The sequence below is a fragment of the Centroberyx affinis genome, unplaced genomic scaffold, assembly GCF_046629955.1.
Source record: "Centroberyx affinis isolate AG114_WGS23_722 - 3 ecotype Tasmania unplaced genomic scaffold, CSIRO-AGI_Caff_v1 ptg002517l_1, whole genome shotgun sequence".
In the NCBI taxonomy this organism is placed as follows: domain Eukaryota; kingdom Metazoa; phylum Chordata; class Actinopteri; order Beryciformes; family Berycidae; genus Centroberyx; species Centroberyx affinis.
In genome coordinates, this window is record NW_027280738.1 from 125,976 (window position 1) to 144,442 (window position 18,467).

Genomic DNA, 18,467 nt, shown 5'->3' on the forward strand with positions numbered 1-18,467 from the left:
ACACACCATGAAGACACCATAAAGACACACCATGAAGACACACCATGAAGACGCAGCATGAAGACACAACATGAAGACACCATGAAGACACCATGAAGACACCATGAAGACACACCATGAAGACACACCATGAAGACGCAGCATGAAGACACAACATGAAGACACCATGAAGACACCATGAAGACACACCATGAAGACACCATGAAGACACACCATGAAGACACACCATGAAGACACCATGAAGACACACCATGAAGACGCAGCATGAAGACACAACATGAAGACACCATGAAGACACCATGAAGACACACCATGAAGACACCATGAAGACACACCATGAAGACGCAGCATGAAGACACAACATGAAGACACCATGAAGACACCATGAAGACACACCATGAAGACACCATGAAGACACCATGAAGACACACCATGAAGACACACCATGAAGACACCATGAAGACACCATGAAGACACACCATGAAGACACACCATGAAGACGCAGCATGAAGACACCATGGAGACACCATGAAGACACACCATGAAGACACACCATGAAGACGCAGCATGAAGACACCATGAAGACACCATGAAGACACACCATGAAGACACCATGAAGACACACCATGAAGACACCATGAAGACACCATGAAGACACACCATGAAGACGCAGCATGAAGACACACCATGAAGACACACCATGAAGACACCATGAAGACACCATGAAGACACACCATGAAGACACACCATGAAGACACCATGAAGACACCATGAAGACACACCATGAAGACACACCATGAAGACGCAGCATGAAGACACCATGAAGACACCATGAAGACACACCATGAAGACACCATGAAGACACACCATGAAGACACACCATGAAGACACCATGAAGACACACCATGAAGACACACCATGAAAACGCAGCATGAAGACACACCATGAAGACACACCATGAAGACACCATGAAGACACACCATGAAGACACCATGAAGACACACCATGAAGACACACCATGAAGACACCATGAAGACACACCATGAAGACACCATGAAGACACACCATGAAGACACCATGAAGACACCATGAAGACACACCATGAAAACGCAGCATGAAGACACCATGAAGACACACCATGAAGACACCATGAAGACACACCATGAAAACGCAGCATGAAGACGCAGCATGAAGACACCATGAAGACACCATGAAGACACATCATGAAAACGCAACATGAAGACACCATGAAGACACCATGAAGACACCATGAAGACACACCATGAAAACGCAGCATGAAGACACCATGAAGACACCATGAAGACACCATGAAGACACCATGAAGACACACCATGAAAACGCAGCATGAAGACGCAGCATGAAGACACCATGAAGACACACCATGAAAACGCAGCATGAAGACGCAGCATGAAGACACCATGAAGACACCATGAAGACACCATGAAGACGCAGCATGAAGACACCATGAAGACACCATGAAGACACCATGAAGACGCAGCATGAAGACACACCATGAAGACACACCATGAAGACACACCATGAAGACGCAGCATGAAGACACCATGAAGACACACCATGAAGACACCATGAAGACACCATGAAGACACACCATGAAAACGCAGCATGAAGACGCAGCATGAAGACACCATGAAGACACACCATGAAGACACCATGAAGACACCATGAAGACACACCATGAAGACACACCATGAAGACGCAGCATGAAGACACCATGAAGACACACCATGAAGACACCATGAAGACACCATGAAGACACACCATGAAGACACACCATGAAGACACACCATGAAGACACACCATGAAGACGCAGCATGAAGACACCATGAAGACACCATGAAGACGCAGCATGAAGACACCATGAAGACACCATGAAGACACCATGAAGACACCATGAAGACACACCATGAAGACGCAGCATGAAGACACCATGAAGACACACCATGAAGACACCATGAAGACGCAGCATGAAGACACCATGAAGACACCATGAAGACACACCATGAAGACGCAGCATGAAGACACCATGAAGACACACCATGAAGACGCAGCATGAAGACACCATGAAGACACCATGAAGACGCAGCATGAAGACACCATGAAGACACCATGAAGACACCATGAAGATGCAGCATGAAGACACCATGAAGACACCATGAAGACACACCATGAAGACACACCATGAAGACGCAGCATGAAGACACCATGAAGACACACCATGACGACACCATGAAGACACCATGAAGACACCATGAAGACACCATGAAGACGCAGCATGAAGACACACCATGAAGACACACCATGAAGACACACCATGAAGACGCAGCATGAAGACACCATGAAGACACACCATGAAGACACCATGAAGACACCATGAAGACACACCATGAAAACGCAGCATGAAGACGCAGCATGAAGACACCATGAAGACACACCATGAAGACGCAGCATGAAGACACCATGAAGACACCATGAAGACGCAGCATGAAGACACACCATGAAGACACCATGAAGACACCATGAAGACACCATGAAGACACACCATGAAGACGCAGCATGAAGACACCATGAAGACACACCATGAAGACACCATGAAGACGCAGCATGAAGACACCATGAAGACACACCATGAAGACGCAGCATGAAGACACCATGAAGACACCATGAAGACACACCATGAAGACGCAGCATGAAGACACCATGAAGACACCATGAAGACGCAGCATGAAGACACCATGAAGACACCATGAAGACACACCATGAAGACACACCATGAAGACGCAGCATGAAGACACCATGAAGACACCATGAAGACGCAGCATGAAGACACCATGAAGACACCATGAAGACACCATGAAGACGCAGCATGAAGACACCATGAAGACACCATGAAGACACACCATGAAGACACACCATGAAGACGCAGCATGAAGACACCATGAAGACACACCATGACGACACCATGAAGACACCATGAAGACACCATGAAGACACCATGAAGACACACCATGAAGACGCAGCATGAAGACACCCCATGAAGACACCCCATGAAGACACCATGAAGACACCATGAAGACACCATGAAGACGCAGCATGACGTCTCTTTCCCACTGGAGGGCAGAGCTGCACGTGTGGCGGCGGCAGAACTGGGTCTTCGGGTCGGATTAATTAGGAGCGCTTTGGGAAATGCTCAGTGTCCTGAAGAGGATCAGACGCCATTGTTATCAGCTCAGCTCTTCCTGTTAATTGCTCACCTGTGTGTGTGTGTGTGTGTTTGTGTGCGTGTGTGTGTGTGTGTTTGTGTGCGTGTGCGTGCGTGCGCGTGTGTATGTGTGTGTATGTGTGTGTTATGACACAAAACTATTTTCTGATGATGGTTCATGGTTTTGCAGAAATGGGTGAGAGATCAGGCTGTTGAGTTCCTCTCAGTCAATCTCTCTGTATTTTACCATCATTCAGTACAAGTATGGACCAACTTTTACTTCAAACAGTTTCACGTCATGATGTCAGGAAATGTTATTCTATAATGTTGTTAATGTCACTAAAATTGCTTTCTGATGATATGATTCCACAAAACGTTTAAATGCAGCCCAGTGAACGTCTAGACTGGCACTCTGATAGAAACCAAAGGTCAAAGGTGAACTGGGCATTCGGAGTGTAAACTTCCACACAGAGATGTGTGTTTCAACACTAGAGGATGACCTTTGACCTCTGCTAAGAAAGCTAAGCAGTGACAAAAAACATTTCTGAGACAAAAGGCTAAAATTGATAAGTTTAAGTTTAGGAGAAGGAAGCTTAGCGGCATATGGACGAATTTCAGTCGTTAAACCAACAGGAACCCAATCAAACTAATTATTACAACTAATTCCAAATGTTGACTGTAAGAAACATTGTATTTAGTTATAGACACAGGTATTTACAGTAAATTTCTATCAACACCCACCTCTTTTTGGGACGGGGCACAGCAGGACGCGTCCTAATAATGAGTCAGTCTACAATCTTCATTCATGAATAATTTCCAGTTATTAGCCTTTATGCTAACGTTCCCCATGAGACTGTTGAGCTTGGAAAGAGCAAAACAAAGCCTATTACATAAGATATTGTCTGCAGGACGCTCTATCCTTTGCTAACTCTGTGTGTACAAAAACTAGCTCCTCATTACATAATACTTTCTAATGTATTCTCTGCTTCTTTTAATGACTTCAGCTTTTGTGCTGACGAATTTAAGTTTGGCCCCATAACTTGTTTTGTCTTCTTCTAAGACCAGAGAACATTCCAGTCAAAGACAGACAAGGTAAAAGAGGATATGCTAAAATAAGTTTAAAAAATAAAGTCATTTCCTTAACCATGCTGATCCCACACGTGATTGACAGGAGCATCATCAGCAACAGATCCAGCATCTGTTTCCAGTCCAGGTGTTTTTACCCTAACAGACTAGGCAGTGAATAGGCAGACTGATGTTGAATGTGGACAGTTTCAAGAGAGATGGGAGGCCAAGTGTTTCTTTGCAGAGTGTGAAAAATGTATGCTGGCTGAATGGAGGAGAAGTCAATCTGATGCTTGAGGAATTGGCCGGTTGACAGCCAGCCAGGGAAAAGTGTTACCAGCTTGGCTTTTCTGTGTGACATAACAGAGTGTCAATGTCCTGAATGTGAAACTGAGGATCACCAATAAGCTGCAGGGAAAGTCTTCCAAACTGAAGTGTGTTTGCTGCAGAGCCAAATGCACCAGGAAAATGTGGCTCACTTTCCAACTTGTCAGTCTGTACAAAACCTGTTGCAGATCCACACAAACTGAAGTCGGAGCTGATGTTAGCAGAAATCTGTTGATCAACAATTCAGGTTTGAACATTTTATAAATCCAACTGTAGTTGATAGTAGTAGTTGATCAAATTACTAGCGGAGGGACAGAATTAAATACAGTACAACACTGAAGAGGTTTCAGTCCCTGAGTTTATCCACCATGTGCTGACAACATTCAGAAGCTCTGTGAACAAATGTTCATGATGAAGGTCAGGACATAATCAGATCCTGCCTGACAAACTCCTTTTCTCCATTCTGAAAGTGGCCACAACTCAGGACTTTACCAACAATTAATGAACCAGCATCAGAGAAAAGGTGCTAGGTGTCCAGCAGGTCAGAAATCGTCTCTACAGGCAGAAGCCACTGATGGTCAGATTTAGGTCTATGAGCCAGGCTATATGTTAGTTATATGGGACCTAGACATGGTCAACACATTAGTTATTTTACTTTATGATTCATTCTTTTGCTTTACTAAATGTCACATATCACCACCGATGTGTCATATTTCGGCCTGTGAGGCAGATGTATGGTGCAGCTAAAAAGTGGAGGATGGCCAAAATTCATTATTTTGTCATTCAGGCTACGCAGCCATTGGTTTAAAAGATAAAGATACACGTTATTGATCCCCTGGGGGAAATTTGGGAATTTGTTGTGTTGTTAAGCTTTATGTTAAACAGCCCATATTGAAGAAGGGGTATATAGCACCTTTAAAAACATGGCCAAAGATTATTAGTTAGCTTTGTTTAATTAAAGGTAAGATATAAACTAATGTCCAGTGTAATTTCACAACATAACCCTGACTGAGTAACTCTCAACAGGCCGGTCTGATCGGCTGCATGCTGCCCTCTAGTGGAACTAAAGTCACATGGCATCATCTTGTTGAATCTCTCAGTCACAACTGGAAGGAACTCAGATGAATCTTACTCCACTGAGGCTTAGGAGGTTAAGTTTACTTTAGTATAAAATAAATAAATAACAACTTTTGATGATTTAACTTGGCCAATTCAAAATGACAGATGACCAGCATGACCTCCTTCAGTAGAGTATGAACAGATGGAAATGGAATCAGGTTTCATGTTGAACACAACATCGATTTAACATATATAGGCTATAATAATGAATCCAGTATTAGCATATGTAGGTTACAATGGGAATTTAGAAATGCAGTGTGTGGTCTGAAGTACACTGTTTTAATATTATTTTAATATTAGCTCATTCCCTGTTGAGGCCAACCAGCTTCTAACCTTTCCAAGTCAGAATCGTCCACAGCAGAAAGCATTGAAAACAACAGAAGAGCTTCATCTGACAGCAGATTAAAAGATTTGGGGTTTGTACAGCAGGTCCTAGTCTAGAGGTGTTGGCTTAGCCTAGTTTCCCTGAGCTGCAGGAACACACAGGAACTTGTCAAGTAGAAGCACATTCGTAACAATGAACCAATGGAGATGTCCGTGATGAGTCACCCGACTATTCAGAGTCCAAAAAAAGTTCACATCAAAAGAAACCGTCTCAGGCTCCTGAGAGGCACAGCAACAGTCACAGGGTGCTGGATGTGAATAGCAGAGGATCAGCAAACCATGAAGCCAGATGACTCCATCTGATTATTAGAGCATGAATCTGCTCAATACTCAAACTCACCGCTTTAAATAAACAAGTGTGAATGTGCGGCCTGATGGGACGTGGGGCTCCATGCAGCCAATGAGGCTCTGCAGCAGCTCATCTGCCTGAACTGACCCGCTCTAAATAGGACAGGCTGCATCTCTGCCAGGTTTCTATTATGGGATGCCGAAGACAGGAACCCATTCTAATCTGTTATATTCTTAACTACTCCAGGCCTGTGTAACAATTCAGAAGATTAATTCAGCTGAATGAAATTTAGTTTGAATTTAGACAGACCCACTGATAGGCAGACTGCTAACCTGACATATACACACACACACACACACACACACATATATATATGTATATATATATATATATACACAGCCTTCTACTGTTTTATGGAGAGAATAGTGAGAAGCAACAGAAACAGATGCTATTTGCAGCCATTTCTCTCAAAAGAAGCTGATCATTCATTGATTGCAGCGCCGTTTCTTGCTATACGCGAACTACGCAGCTGCGTAGGGCCCCCACGACCACTAGGGGGCCCCGTTGCACCACCGTATTTTTGTCCTCCTCGAATATAAATGGCCACTTTTGGTAACCAAGCGTCCTCATGTGTTGTTCAAAAACACATACATTATAAGCACATAAACGCGAAAATAAAATGCACTTATTGCATGCTAGATAAATAAAAAAAGCAGCTATTCTTTCAAGAGCTCTTTGCCTTACATGCAAACCAATTTCAAAGTCAGCATCAGATTCTCACATATTGACGTACTACGTTGTTCGGACAGATTACTATTCCAGTATCTCACTGATACTATGGCGTCCAAAAGGACGTATCCTTCGGGAAATTAAAAAAGAAAACAGAAGAAAGCAGAGGAAAAACAACGCTTGCAGAGCAGAGGTAAGACATATTAATTAAACGTATAACCTGTTTTTATGGGCAATGTATTTCTACCAGTCAACGATCAGTGAAAAGTTACCTGAACCACTGGATAGGTTTATTACCTATAATACAAGCAGCTATCTAGACCTAGCTAGCTTGCTAACCCTAGTAACACACATTCTGTTTTCAGAGCTGGCTAGGCTGGCAGGGCTCCCGGCATGTAGCTCAAACCTCTGCAGATGATCCAGAACAGGCGGAGCGTCCGGTCTTCACCCGGCCCAAAAGAGCACATGTCACTCCGCTGTTCATCTCCTCCTCTGGCTCCCAGTCGCCTGCATCCAGTTCAAGTCCTTGATGCTCTATTCAGACTCTTCTTCTGTGGTTCCTCGTCTGCCACCACAACAAGGCCCTAAGTCTCTATCCAGACTCTTCTTCTGTGGTTCCTCGTCTGCCACCACAACAAGGCCCTAAGTCTCTATCCAGACTCTTCTTCTGTGGTTCCTCATGGTGGAACGAGTTACCAAACTCCATTCCATCCGCAGAGTCCCTCTCAATCTTTAAGAAAAGGCTAAAGACCCAGCTCTTTACTGAACACCTTCTCACCTGATGGACTGTGTAATCCCCCCCAAAAAAACCTCTTTATCTGCCTCTGTGCATTGCCTCGTAGCACCTATGCAGTTAGCATCGTGCTAATCGTCCTCCCCGGCTTACATAATGCTGAAATATTCCACCTCGCAACTTTTCAAATTCAAAAACCACATCACTCCACCTCTATGCATCTCAGCCATCAAAAACCTTGGGCTGTTACCTAGACCCAGCTACATCCATAGAGGCTCCCAGTGAAAGTTTGTTTACTCGGGGTCGGAGCATGCCATCCCGTCCATGTGGTCCAGCGGGCGCACTGTCGCAGCTCCAGTACGTCACCACAACAAACAACATGTGCACTCCGCCTGCCTACGAAAATTGGTCAAAGCAAACCAGCCCACTCAGAAACAATCACATCTCAAATTTGCACTTTTCAACACCCGATCCCTAAATAACAAGGGCCTCATCCTCAGTGAATTTATTATGGACAACAAACTTGACTTTCTCTGCCTCACTGAAACCTGGCAAAAACCCTTGGAATACTTCTCTCTCAACCAGACTGCACTCGTTGGATACACCTACATGGAAAACCCACGCCAGGATGGGTGTGGTGCGGTAGCGACACTGTATTCAGAAACCATCAAAACTGCAATATCCATTCCCATCCCCTCCTCATTTGAACACCTTGCTTTTTAACTGTCTGGCCCTAAACCTCTGGTCACTGCTGTCATTTATCGCCCCTATCGTGTAACGCTGAGGAAAGCCTAGGGCTGAAACACGTGCTGCTGTGCATCATTAAAGCAGTGATATACACTTATCTGTGAGTGCTGACAACTTCATTTGTTATTTTTATTTATCGCCCCCCCAAGCCAAATCCTGCATTTCCTTCAGACTTGTCTGAATTTCTAACTCAGCTCTGTGCCATTTCACCATCTGTTCTGCTACTAGGCGACTTCAACATCCATGTCGACTCCACAGACTGCAAAAGCACAACGGAACTCCTGGACATTCTACACTATTTCAATATTATCCAATTTACAATTTCCCATTTGGCAGACGCTTTTATCCAAAGCGATGTACACATGAGATTTTCATACAACACAAGCAAGGTTCTAGTCAGGAGAGAACAACGAGAGTAAGTGCTATAAAGCTAAGTTCTGGTCCAACAGGACATAGGTGCTACGAGGCAGTGCTATGAGGCAGTGCTATGAGGCAATGCATACAGTGCATAGAGGCAAATAACGAATTTTTATTTATATATATATATATGTATATATATATATATATTTATATATATATGTATATATATATATATTATTTTTGGTTGGTTTGGTTACACAGTCCATTAGGTGAGATGGTATTCACTAAAGAGCTGGGTCTTTAGCCTTTTCTTAAAGATTGAGAGGGACTCTGCAGATCGAATGGAGTTTGGTAACTCGTTCCACCACCGAGGAACCACAGAAGAAGAGTCTGGATAGAGACTTAGGGCCTTGCTGTGGTGGCAGACGAGGAACCACAGAAGAAGAGTCTGGATAGAGACTTAGGGCCTTGTTGTGGTGGCAGACGAGGAACCACAGAAGAAGAGCCTGGATAGAGACTTAGGGCCTTGTTGTGGTGGCAGACGAGGAACCACAGAAGAAGAGTCTGGATAGAGACTTAGGGCCTTGTTGTGGTGGCAGACGAGGAACCACAGAAGAAGAGTCTGGATAGAGACTTAGTGTCATGGGTTTGAGGTTGGCGGACTCTTAAGGCAGAGACAACACGAGGAGGCAGCAGGACAGTTCAAACAATGGTTTAATGGAGGATCAGGTAAGGGGGCGTGGAGGAAGGAAAGGGGAGACCAGGCTGGGCGGACTGTGGAGGGGGAGGACGAGGCTGGTCTGGAGAACGGAGGAGTCCGGGCTTGACAGCTGGCTGGAGAGAGGGCAGGCTGGATGAAGGACTGAGTCTTCCAGAGCTGGAGCAGGCGGCAGGAGTCAGGACAGGATCTGAACACAGAGGCAAAAGTGAGTCACGGCAAAAATGCAGGACGGAACTGCAAAACAGGCTAAATGGCTTGAAAGTGACTAACAGCGTGAACTGAGTCGACAATCTGGCGGAGTCTGGAGGTTTGAGCCGGGCTTATGTAGTAGAGGAAGATTGGTGATGAGTTGCAGCTTGAGCAGGCCGGCTCCTGACTCCGCACACCTGACTCCAGCTCTGTAATCAGACCACACACACAAACAGAGAGAGACTAGGAGGCAGAGGACATGACACTTAGGGCCTTGTTGTGGTGCAGCACCAGGCGCCGCTCCTTGGCAGAGCGTAGTGGGCGGAGGGAGCGTAGACCTGAAGGAGGAGTTCAGGTCGTCGGAGCTGTTTTGGTTGCCGCTTTGTAGGCGAGCATCAAGGACTTGAACTTGATGCGGGTGACTGGGAGCCAGTGGAGGGAGATGAACAGCGGAGTGACATGTGCTCTTTTGGGCCGGGTGAAGACCGGACGCTCCGCCGCGTTCTGGATCATCTGCAGAGGTTTGAGCTACATGCCGGGAGCCCTGCCAGGAAGGAGCTGCAGGAGTCAAGGCTGATATTACAAAAGCCTGTACCAGGAGTTGTGCTGCATGCTCAGACAGGTATGGTCTGATCTTCCTGATATTGTACAGAGCAAATCCACATGACCGAGCAACAGAAGCCACATGCTCCTTGAAGGTTAGTTGGTCATCAAACATGACACCCAAGTTTCTGGCAGACTTTGTGGGCATAAGCTGAGCTGATTGGAGCTGGATACTGATCTGTTGTTGTACAGAGGGACCGGCTGGGATGACAAGGAGCTCAGTCTTTGACAAGTTAAGCTGAAGGTGGCGTTCCTTCATCCAAACTGAGATATCGGCGAGGCGTGCCGATATCCGTGCAGAGAGAGTCCGGCGGGAACGATAGGAGGAGCTGGGTATCGTCAGCATATGAATGATATGAGAAGCCATGTGAGCGGATCACTGCACCAAGTGAGGTTGTGTATATTGAAAAGAGAAGGGGTCCAAGCACTGACCCTTGAGGTTCCCCTGTGGAAAAGCAGCGGGATTTAGACACTTCCCCTCTCCAAGACACTCTAAAGGATCTCCCTGAGAGGCAGGACTCAAACCAGCAGAGAGCAGATCCTGAGAAGCCGAGCTCAGCGAGTGTGGAGAGGAGGATTTGGTGGTTAACCGTGTCAAAGGCAGCTGATAAGTCAAGTAACATTAGAACAGAAGACTGACCGGCAGCTCTAGCTGATCGCAGTGTTTCCACTACAGACAAGATCGCAGTCTCGGTAGAGTGTCCGCGTTTGAAGCCAGACTGGTTAGGATCATACAGGTTGTTCTCAGAAAGGAATTCAGAGACTTGATTAAAGACTGCACGCTCAAGTGTCTTGGAAAGGAAGGTGAGTAGTGAAACCGGCCTGTAACCTGAGATGGGCTGAGTGTAGGTTTCTTTAGTAGCGGGGTAACCCGCGCTTGCTTAAAAGCAGTGGGGAACACACCCGCTGTAAGTGAGGAGTTGATGATGTGTGTGACTGCAGGGATAAGTGTGGGCGAGATGGCCTGCAGGAGGTTGGAGGGTATGGGGTCCAACGGACAGGTAGTGGGACGAGAGTCAAGCAGAAGTTTGGAGTCTTTCTCCTCAGTGAGAAGGGAAAAAGACAGGAGTGAGGTCCTGTTAGCTGGTGGCAGCAGACTGAGTTGGTCAGGCTCAGAGAACTGATTACTGATGGTAGAAACCTTATCAGTAAAGAAGGATGCAAAGAGGTCAGCCGTGAGCAAACTTGAGGGTGGAGGTGGTGGAGGTTTGAGGAGTGAGTTAAAAGCTGAGAATAATTTCAGAGCATCTTTGGTGCTACTGATTTTCTCCTGATAGTAAGTGGTCTTGGCACTTTTTAGATGGGAGGAGAATGCCGATAACAGAGTTTGATAGTCAGTGAGGTCAGTGGGATCACTGGATTTACGCCATTTTCTCTCAGCTGCTCTGAGCCCGTTGCTCTCTGATGACACCGGTGAGCCATGGACTGGGGTGGTGTTATGAGCAGGTTTGGATGAGAGTGGGCAGAGATTGTCTAGAGAGACGGCTAGTGAGGAGCAGAGTGTCTGTAGCCTCATTGACATGGAGTGAGGAGAACTCTTTATGAGGGGGCATGGTAGCCGTGACCTCATCGGAGAGCCGAGCCGGTGTGAGGGACCGGAGGTTCTGTCTGAAGGAGACCATTTGTGGTGGAACGTGAGGATGTTCCGGCAAGGAAACCGTGAATTGAACAAAGAAGTGGTCTGACAGATGTAAGGGGGTGACAGTCAGATTTGCCGTGGAACAGTTTCGAGTCACAATCAGATCAAGTGTATTGCCCGCTTTGTGTGTGGGAGCGGTGGAGACCAGTTTGAGGTCAAATGAGGACAGAAGTGAAAGGAAGTCAGCCGCTCGGGGTTTGTCCAGATGGATATTCATGTCCCCCATGACAATCAGTGGGGTGCCATCTTCAGGAATAGCTGAGAGTAGCATGTCCAGTTCAACAACAAAGTTCCCCAGTAGCCCTGGTGAGCGATATATGATAACCACAAATAGTTTGACAGGAGCAGTAACCATGATTGCCTGGTATTCAAAGGAGGAGTTATTGCTTAGAGGAGAAAGCTTAGTGAATTTCCAGTCTTTGGAAATGAGGGCACCCGTGCCACCTCCAGCCCAACGGAACGGGGTGTGTGGGAGAAAGTGGAGTCAGCTGACAGTGCAGCTGGTGTGGCTGTGTTCTCTGGATGGATCCAGGTTTCGGTCAGGGCTAGGACCTGAATGTCAGATAGGTTTGCAAGTGCTTGTATGAATTGTTTTGTTTACAGCAGACTGACAATTCCATAAGTCAACGGAAAAAGCAGAGGAGGTAGCTGAGGCTTTTCTGAGAGAGTAGTGGTTCTCAGGATTGCGCTGTCTTTTATGACTGATGCGCTTTTTTCGGTTGCCGTGGATGACAGGGATATATTGATAGCACATGGTGAGTGTGAAGGGAGGCCAGGAGAGTAAAATAAGAGTAGCTTATCTGTGTCCTTGCTCAGTGGACTCGCACAGGTAGACTCGGAGGTCTTTACCCAATTAGGACTCGCACAGGTAGACTCGGAGGTCTTTACCCAATTAGGACTCGCACAGGTAGACTCAGAGGTCTTTACCCAATTAGGACTCGCACAGGTAGACTCGGAGGTCTTTACCCAATTAGGTCTTCACACAAGAAGGGCTGCCATACAAGGGCTGACGCTTCCGCTGATGCTACAGCGCAGCTTACTTGTTTAAATACCAGGAAATGCCACAGCTGTGCCCATTCACAGCTCGTTAGCAGGGCTGGACCCGCCCCTTTCAGATTTCCACAACAAAGGAACAGATAGAGGGCATGACCCGCGTCAGCTGACCCACCTATCGAAACTCAGAGAGTGAAACCAGGAAGTGCTCAGCCACAACAAAGCCTGACAACAGCCTAAGTCCAAATCTAGCCCAGAAACAAAGATTCAAAACACTTACTGACCGACTGCTGTTTCCTATGTCCTAGATCCGAGCTTGTTCTTGTTCTTATCCAACACATAGATTTCCCCACCCACAGGAAAGGACACACACTGGACCTGGTCTGCACTGCACCGACCTCACCATCTCCGACCATCTGGCTATCACCCTGGACATAGACATCCCCACCCCCCTTGTCAAACAGAAACGCACCATAACATTCCAAGTCCATCTCAAGTCCATCAACCCCTACTCTCTCTCCTCCATCCTGGCCGACACCATCTCCGACTCTGCCCTCACTCCGAACGTCTCCCCCATGACGCACTCTCCTCCTGTCTTGATGAAATTGCCCCCTTAAAAACAAACCCGTCTCCTTCACACACTCCACCCCCTGGTACACTGATCGACTTCACCATCTCAAAGCCAAGGGCCGTCAACTGGAACGACTTGCCAAAAGAACCGGTCTCACTGTCCACTTGGATGCCTACAAACTTTACCAACAACAATATAAAGACGCCCTCAACAGTGCACGCTCCTCTCACTACTCCTCCACCATCCAGTCTGGCTGCAACAATCCTAAAATGCTTTTCTCCACCATCAACAAACTCCTCAAACCCATGGACACCATCTCTAACTCCTTCACCACCAGCAAATGCAACTCATTTCTATAATTTTTGCAAACCAAAATTGACACAATACACAACCAGCTGGCTGCCTCCTCCTTCACCACCTTCTCTGGCCCTCAACCCAACTCCCCCACTACTTCCAAGCCACTCATTTACATCCTTCAGTGAAATCAGTGAAACCGACCTATCCTCCATAATCTCCAGCATGAAGTCCTCAACCTGTGCCCTCGACCCTATCCCCTCCTTTCTAGTCAAGGCCTGCCTCCCCGCCCTCTCCCCACTCATCACCAATATAATTAACTCCTCGTTGTCCACTGCTCCCCCCCATCCCCCAAGCTTGCTGCTGTCACCCCCATACTGAAAAACCCGGTCTTGCTCCTGACATCCCCAACAACTACTGGCCCATCTCCAACCTCCCCTTTCTGGCCAAAATCCTTGAGCGAGCTGTTGCTGCTCAGATCAAATCCCACCTCGACTCCAACAACCTCTATGAACCTTTCCAATCCGGCTTCCGCTCCAAACACAGCACTGAAACTGCCCTACTGAAAATCACCAACGACATACTTCTCTCTGCTGACTCTGGCTTCCTCACCATCCTCATCCTCCTTGACCTCAGCACCGTCTTTGATACCATCAACCATTCCATCCTCCTCATACGCCTTCAATACTCCCTCGGCATAACGGGTACCACCCTCTCCTGGCTTACCTCATATCTCTCTGACAGACATCAATACATCTCCATAAACAACTGCACTGGTGGAGGATTTGCCCCAGGGTTCAGTGCTTGGTCCCCTCCTCTTCATCCTGTACATCCTTCCTCTTGGACAGATCCTCCGTCGACATGGCCTCCGTTTCCACTGCTACGCCGATGACACCCAACTCTACCTCTCCTCCAAGACCATCACCTCAACCACCCACTCCTCCATCGTCACCTCCTCCACCCAGGTCCACAACCTCGGAATCATCCTTGACCCCACCCTCTCCTTCCTATCTCATGTCAACCAGGTCACAAAAACTGCCTTCTTCCACCTCAGGAACATTGCCCGCCTCCGGCCCTCCCTGTCCCTTGCCACTGCCGAAACACTGATCCATGCCCTCATAACTTCCAGACTTGACTACTGCAATAGCATCTTCTACGGCTCACCCAACAAAATCCTCAATAAACTTCAATACGTCCAGAACTCCGCTGCCTGCCTGCTCACCTCCACCCGCCGCAGAGACCACATCACCCCTGTCCTTCACAACCTCCACTGGCTCCTGGTTAAATACAGGATTGACTTTAAAATACTACTCATCACCTACAAAGCCATAAACAACCTGGTCCCTCCCTACTTCTCCGACCTCCTCCCCCGCCACACCCCTACCCGATGCCTCAGGTCCGCAGCCGCAAACTCTCAAGACCACTGGGACCAAGCTCCGGACCTGGGGTGACAGGGCCTTCTCAGTTGCTGCACCCTCCCTCTGCACCGCCCCCCCCCCACCCACATCCCACAGGCTAACACCCTACCATCTTCAAGCTCGCTTTCACCTGTTAACCTCATTCCCTCTCTCTCCCTTCCCTCCATCTTATGATTCCTCTAGTTTTTAACTACCTACTTTTATTCTTGTCTTTTATTTTTTATTATTATAAATGTACCTATTAAATGATTTTACCCTGTATGTGAAGCATCTTTGAGTACCTAGAAAAGGCTATACAAGCCTAATGTATTATTAATATTATTATTATTACACTGAACAAAAATATAAACGCAACACTTTTGTTTTTGCTCCAATTTGTCATGAGTTGAAATACAAGATCAAAGACTTTTTCTATGCACACAAAAGGCTTACTTCTCTCAAATTTTGTTCACAAATTTGTTTAAATCCGTGTTAGTGAGCACTTCTCCTTTGCCAAGAGAATCCATCCACCTGACAGGTGTGGCATATCAAGATGCTGATTACACAGCATGATTATTGCACAGTTGTGCCTTGGGCTGGTCACAGTAAAAGGCCACTCTAACATGTGCAGTTCTGGTCCAACAGGACCATGAGGGGAGAACGGTAGGCGAAGGCATTACTTCGGCAAAAAACACATGTGGAAATATGACGTGAGACTTTGGGGTGTTCTGGTAAATTCGGCATGTATATAATCATCCAAACAGCTCACATTTAATAAGTGTTTCCCACAGGTTGACAATTTTGTCATGGCGGTGGTTGTTAACGGGAGGGGGGATTAAGGACCCTCATGCAGGATTATAATAATAATAATTAATAATAGTAATTGATTACATTTATATAGCGCTTTTCTAGGTACTCAAAGCGCTTCACATATTGGGGGTGGGGGGGAGGGACTCAACTCATCCACCACCGGTGTGCAGCACCCACCTGGGTGATGCACGGCAGCCAGTTTGCACGAGAACGCTCACCACACATCAGCTGTCTCAGTGGAGAGTAGAGGACTGAAAGAGCCAATTAGGTAACAAGGGATGATTAGTTGGCCATGATGGAAGGAAGGCCTGTTTGGGAATTTTGCCAGGGCAGCGGGGTTACACCCCTACTCTGTGATGAGTGCAGATGGGATCTTTATCAACCACAGAGTCAGGACCTCGGTTTAACGTCTCATCCGAAGGACGGTGCTCACTCACAGGACAGAGTCCCTGTCTCTGCCCTGGGGCATTGGGGATATTATTCATGAGACCAGAGGGAAGAGCGCCTCCTACTGGTCCTCCAACACCACTTCCAGTACCACGTGGGCTCCCATCCAAGGACTAACCACAGCCAAACCCGCTTAGCTTCCCAGGCAAGCTAGCGATGTAATGCAGGAGCTATGGTACTGGTTTAGGATTATCATTACAAACACACGTTTCACAGCCTACTCAAGTTCCCAAGGTTTCCAAATATACCAAATACTATATGTCATGCTGAATTACAGGGAAATATGTATAAAATAATGTGCAAGACATCTGGATCTTTCCATTTCATGTAATGCCGCAGCCGTAAAAAAAATGGTGTTTTGGTTTTGAATATTTCACTCACTTCAATGATGCGTCGGAACGAGCAGATACAGAATATGTAGGCCTATATAACATTGTCCTACAGTATGGAAAAGGTATTTTTGAAGCTACTTAAGGGGGAATTTTTAAACTACAGTAACTATGGCAGGCCGTTTTAACATTTAATCATTAAAATGCACTAAATTAGGCACTAGTGCTTATTTTCTATTGACTAGTCACTATTCTTCCAGTTACTAGTCACTAATGTAATTTTACCAATGAACAGGTTTTGGATTTCAACAGTATTACAATATGAGTAATAATTATGGTAAAATATGTTCATTCACCTAGAAACTTTATGTCTCTGCAGGAGCAAACAAGATTTTGCATAGGGCCCCCAACAAGCTAGAAACGGTCCTGATTGATTGATTGAATGCTAACCAAAGAGGAAAGATAAAACTACCCAGTGATGTCATAATGCAGCCCAACAATTTGCATCAAAGGTTGTAATTTGCGTAGAAAGAAGTTGAATCAATGTTGCCTGTTTATCTTTGAGTTTAAGCGCCGATATTTAACTTTTCTCCCTGAGACAGGAAGTGTATTGTTAGTCCCGCTCCTCAAGTTCCTGCCCCAACACCTGTCAGTCATCTTGGTGATGTCATCAGGTAACCGGCAGCGTAAAGCCTCCACAGTCGATCTGACGCTGATGTTCACCGTGCTTCTGAGCGTTTAGCTTCACTCTTTTTTCTTCCTGCTCTCCTTATATATCTTTTTTTTTGGTCTTATTTTAACATTCAATGTCAAAAAGATGCATACTGTAGCTTTAAAGAACTGTAGAACTGTTTCAATTCAAAGACTGACAGGATCTGACAGCTCAGTAGGAGTTTGACTGAAGATGTATTTTAGGATATGATTTTATTTTATTAAAGTTTATTAAAAGGTAAATCAGCTGACTGTTGATCTTTCTGTTGACTGTTGATTCCCAGAGAGTTTAGAGCCAGAAGGTTATAGTTCTATATGTAGTCTTATTATTATATCTAAACATAATACATACTACATGTAAACAGAAACAAGCAGGTAGCATGTACATCATATGTAAACATATACAATATACATCTATATCAACAGAATAAATGACTGTCTGCCTCTCTCAAATGTCTCCTTTCCCTGCTCAAACTCCTCCTCCATCTCTTCCTCACATTTTCTTTCAAGTTTCAAGTCCTTAGATATTTCTCGACTCTCTGGACAAAGGCTCCTTTCATTGGCCGGTTGTCTCTGTGGTCAGGTCACATGACACTGAATGAGACTCTGTTGTGACAGAGTCCGTCACATTATGAAGCAAAGGGATGAGCGAAGTGGATTTAGCTGCTGCTTCTGCTGCTGGAAGACGGACAGATTTTAGGTTTCAGGTTATTTACCCATACAGCCAAGGGTTGGTAAGATGGGACAACAAGGTTTTTAGAAACTTTTA

The 18,467-nt window shown here is 46.0% G+C and overlaps 1 pseudogene; it reads right to left on the minus strand.

Moving 5' to 3' along the window:
* Positions 1–10,255: 10,255 nt before the first annotated feature.
* Positions 10,256–11,130, minus strand: LOC139656703 (uncharacterized; annotated as a pseudogene).
* Between the last annotated feature and the right edge of the window lie 7,337 nt (positions 11,131–18,467).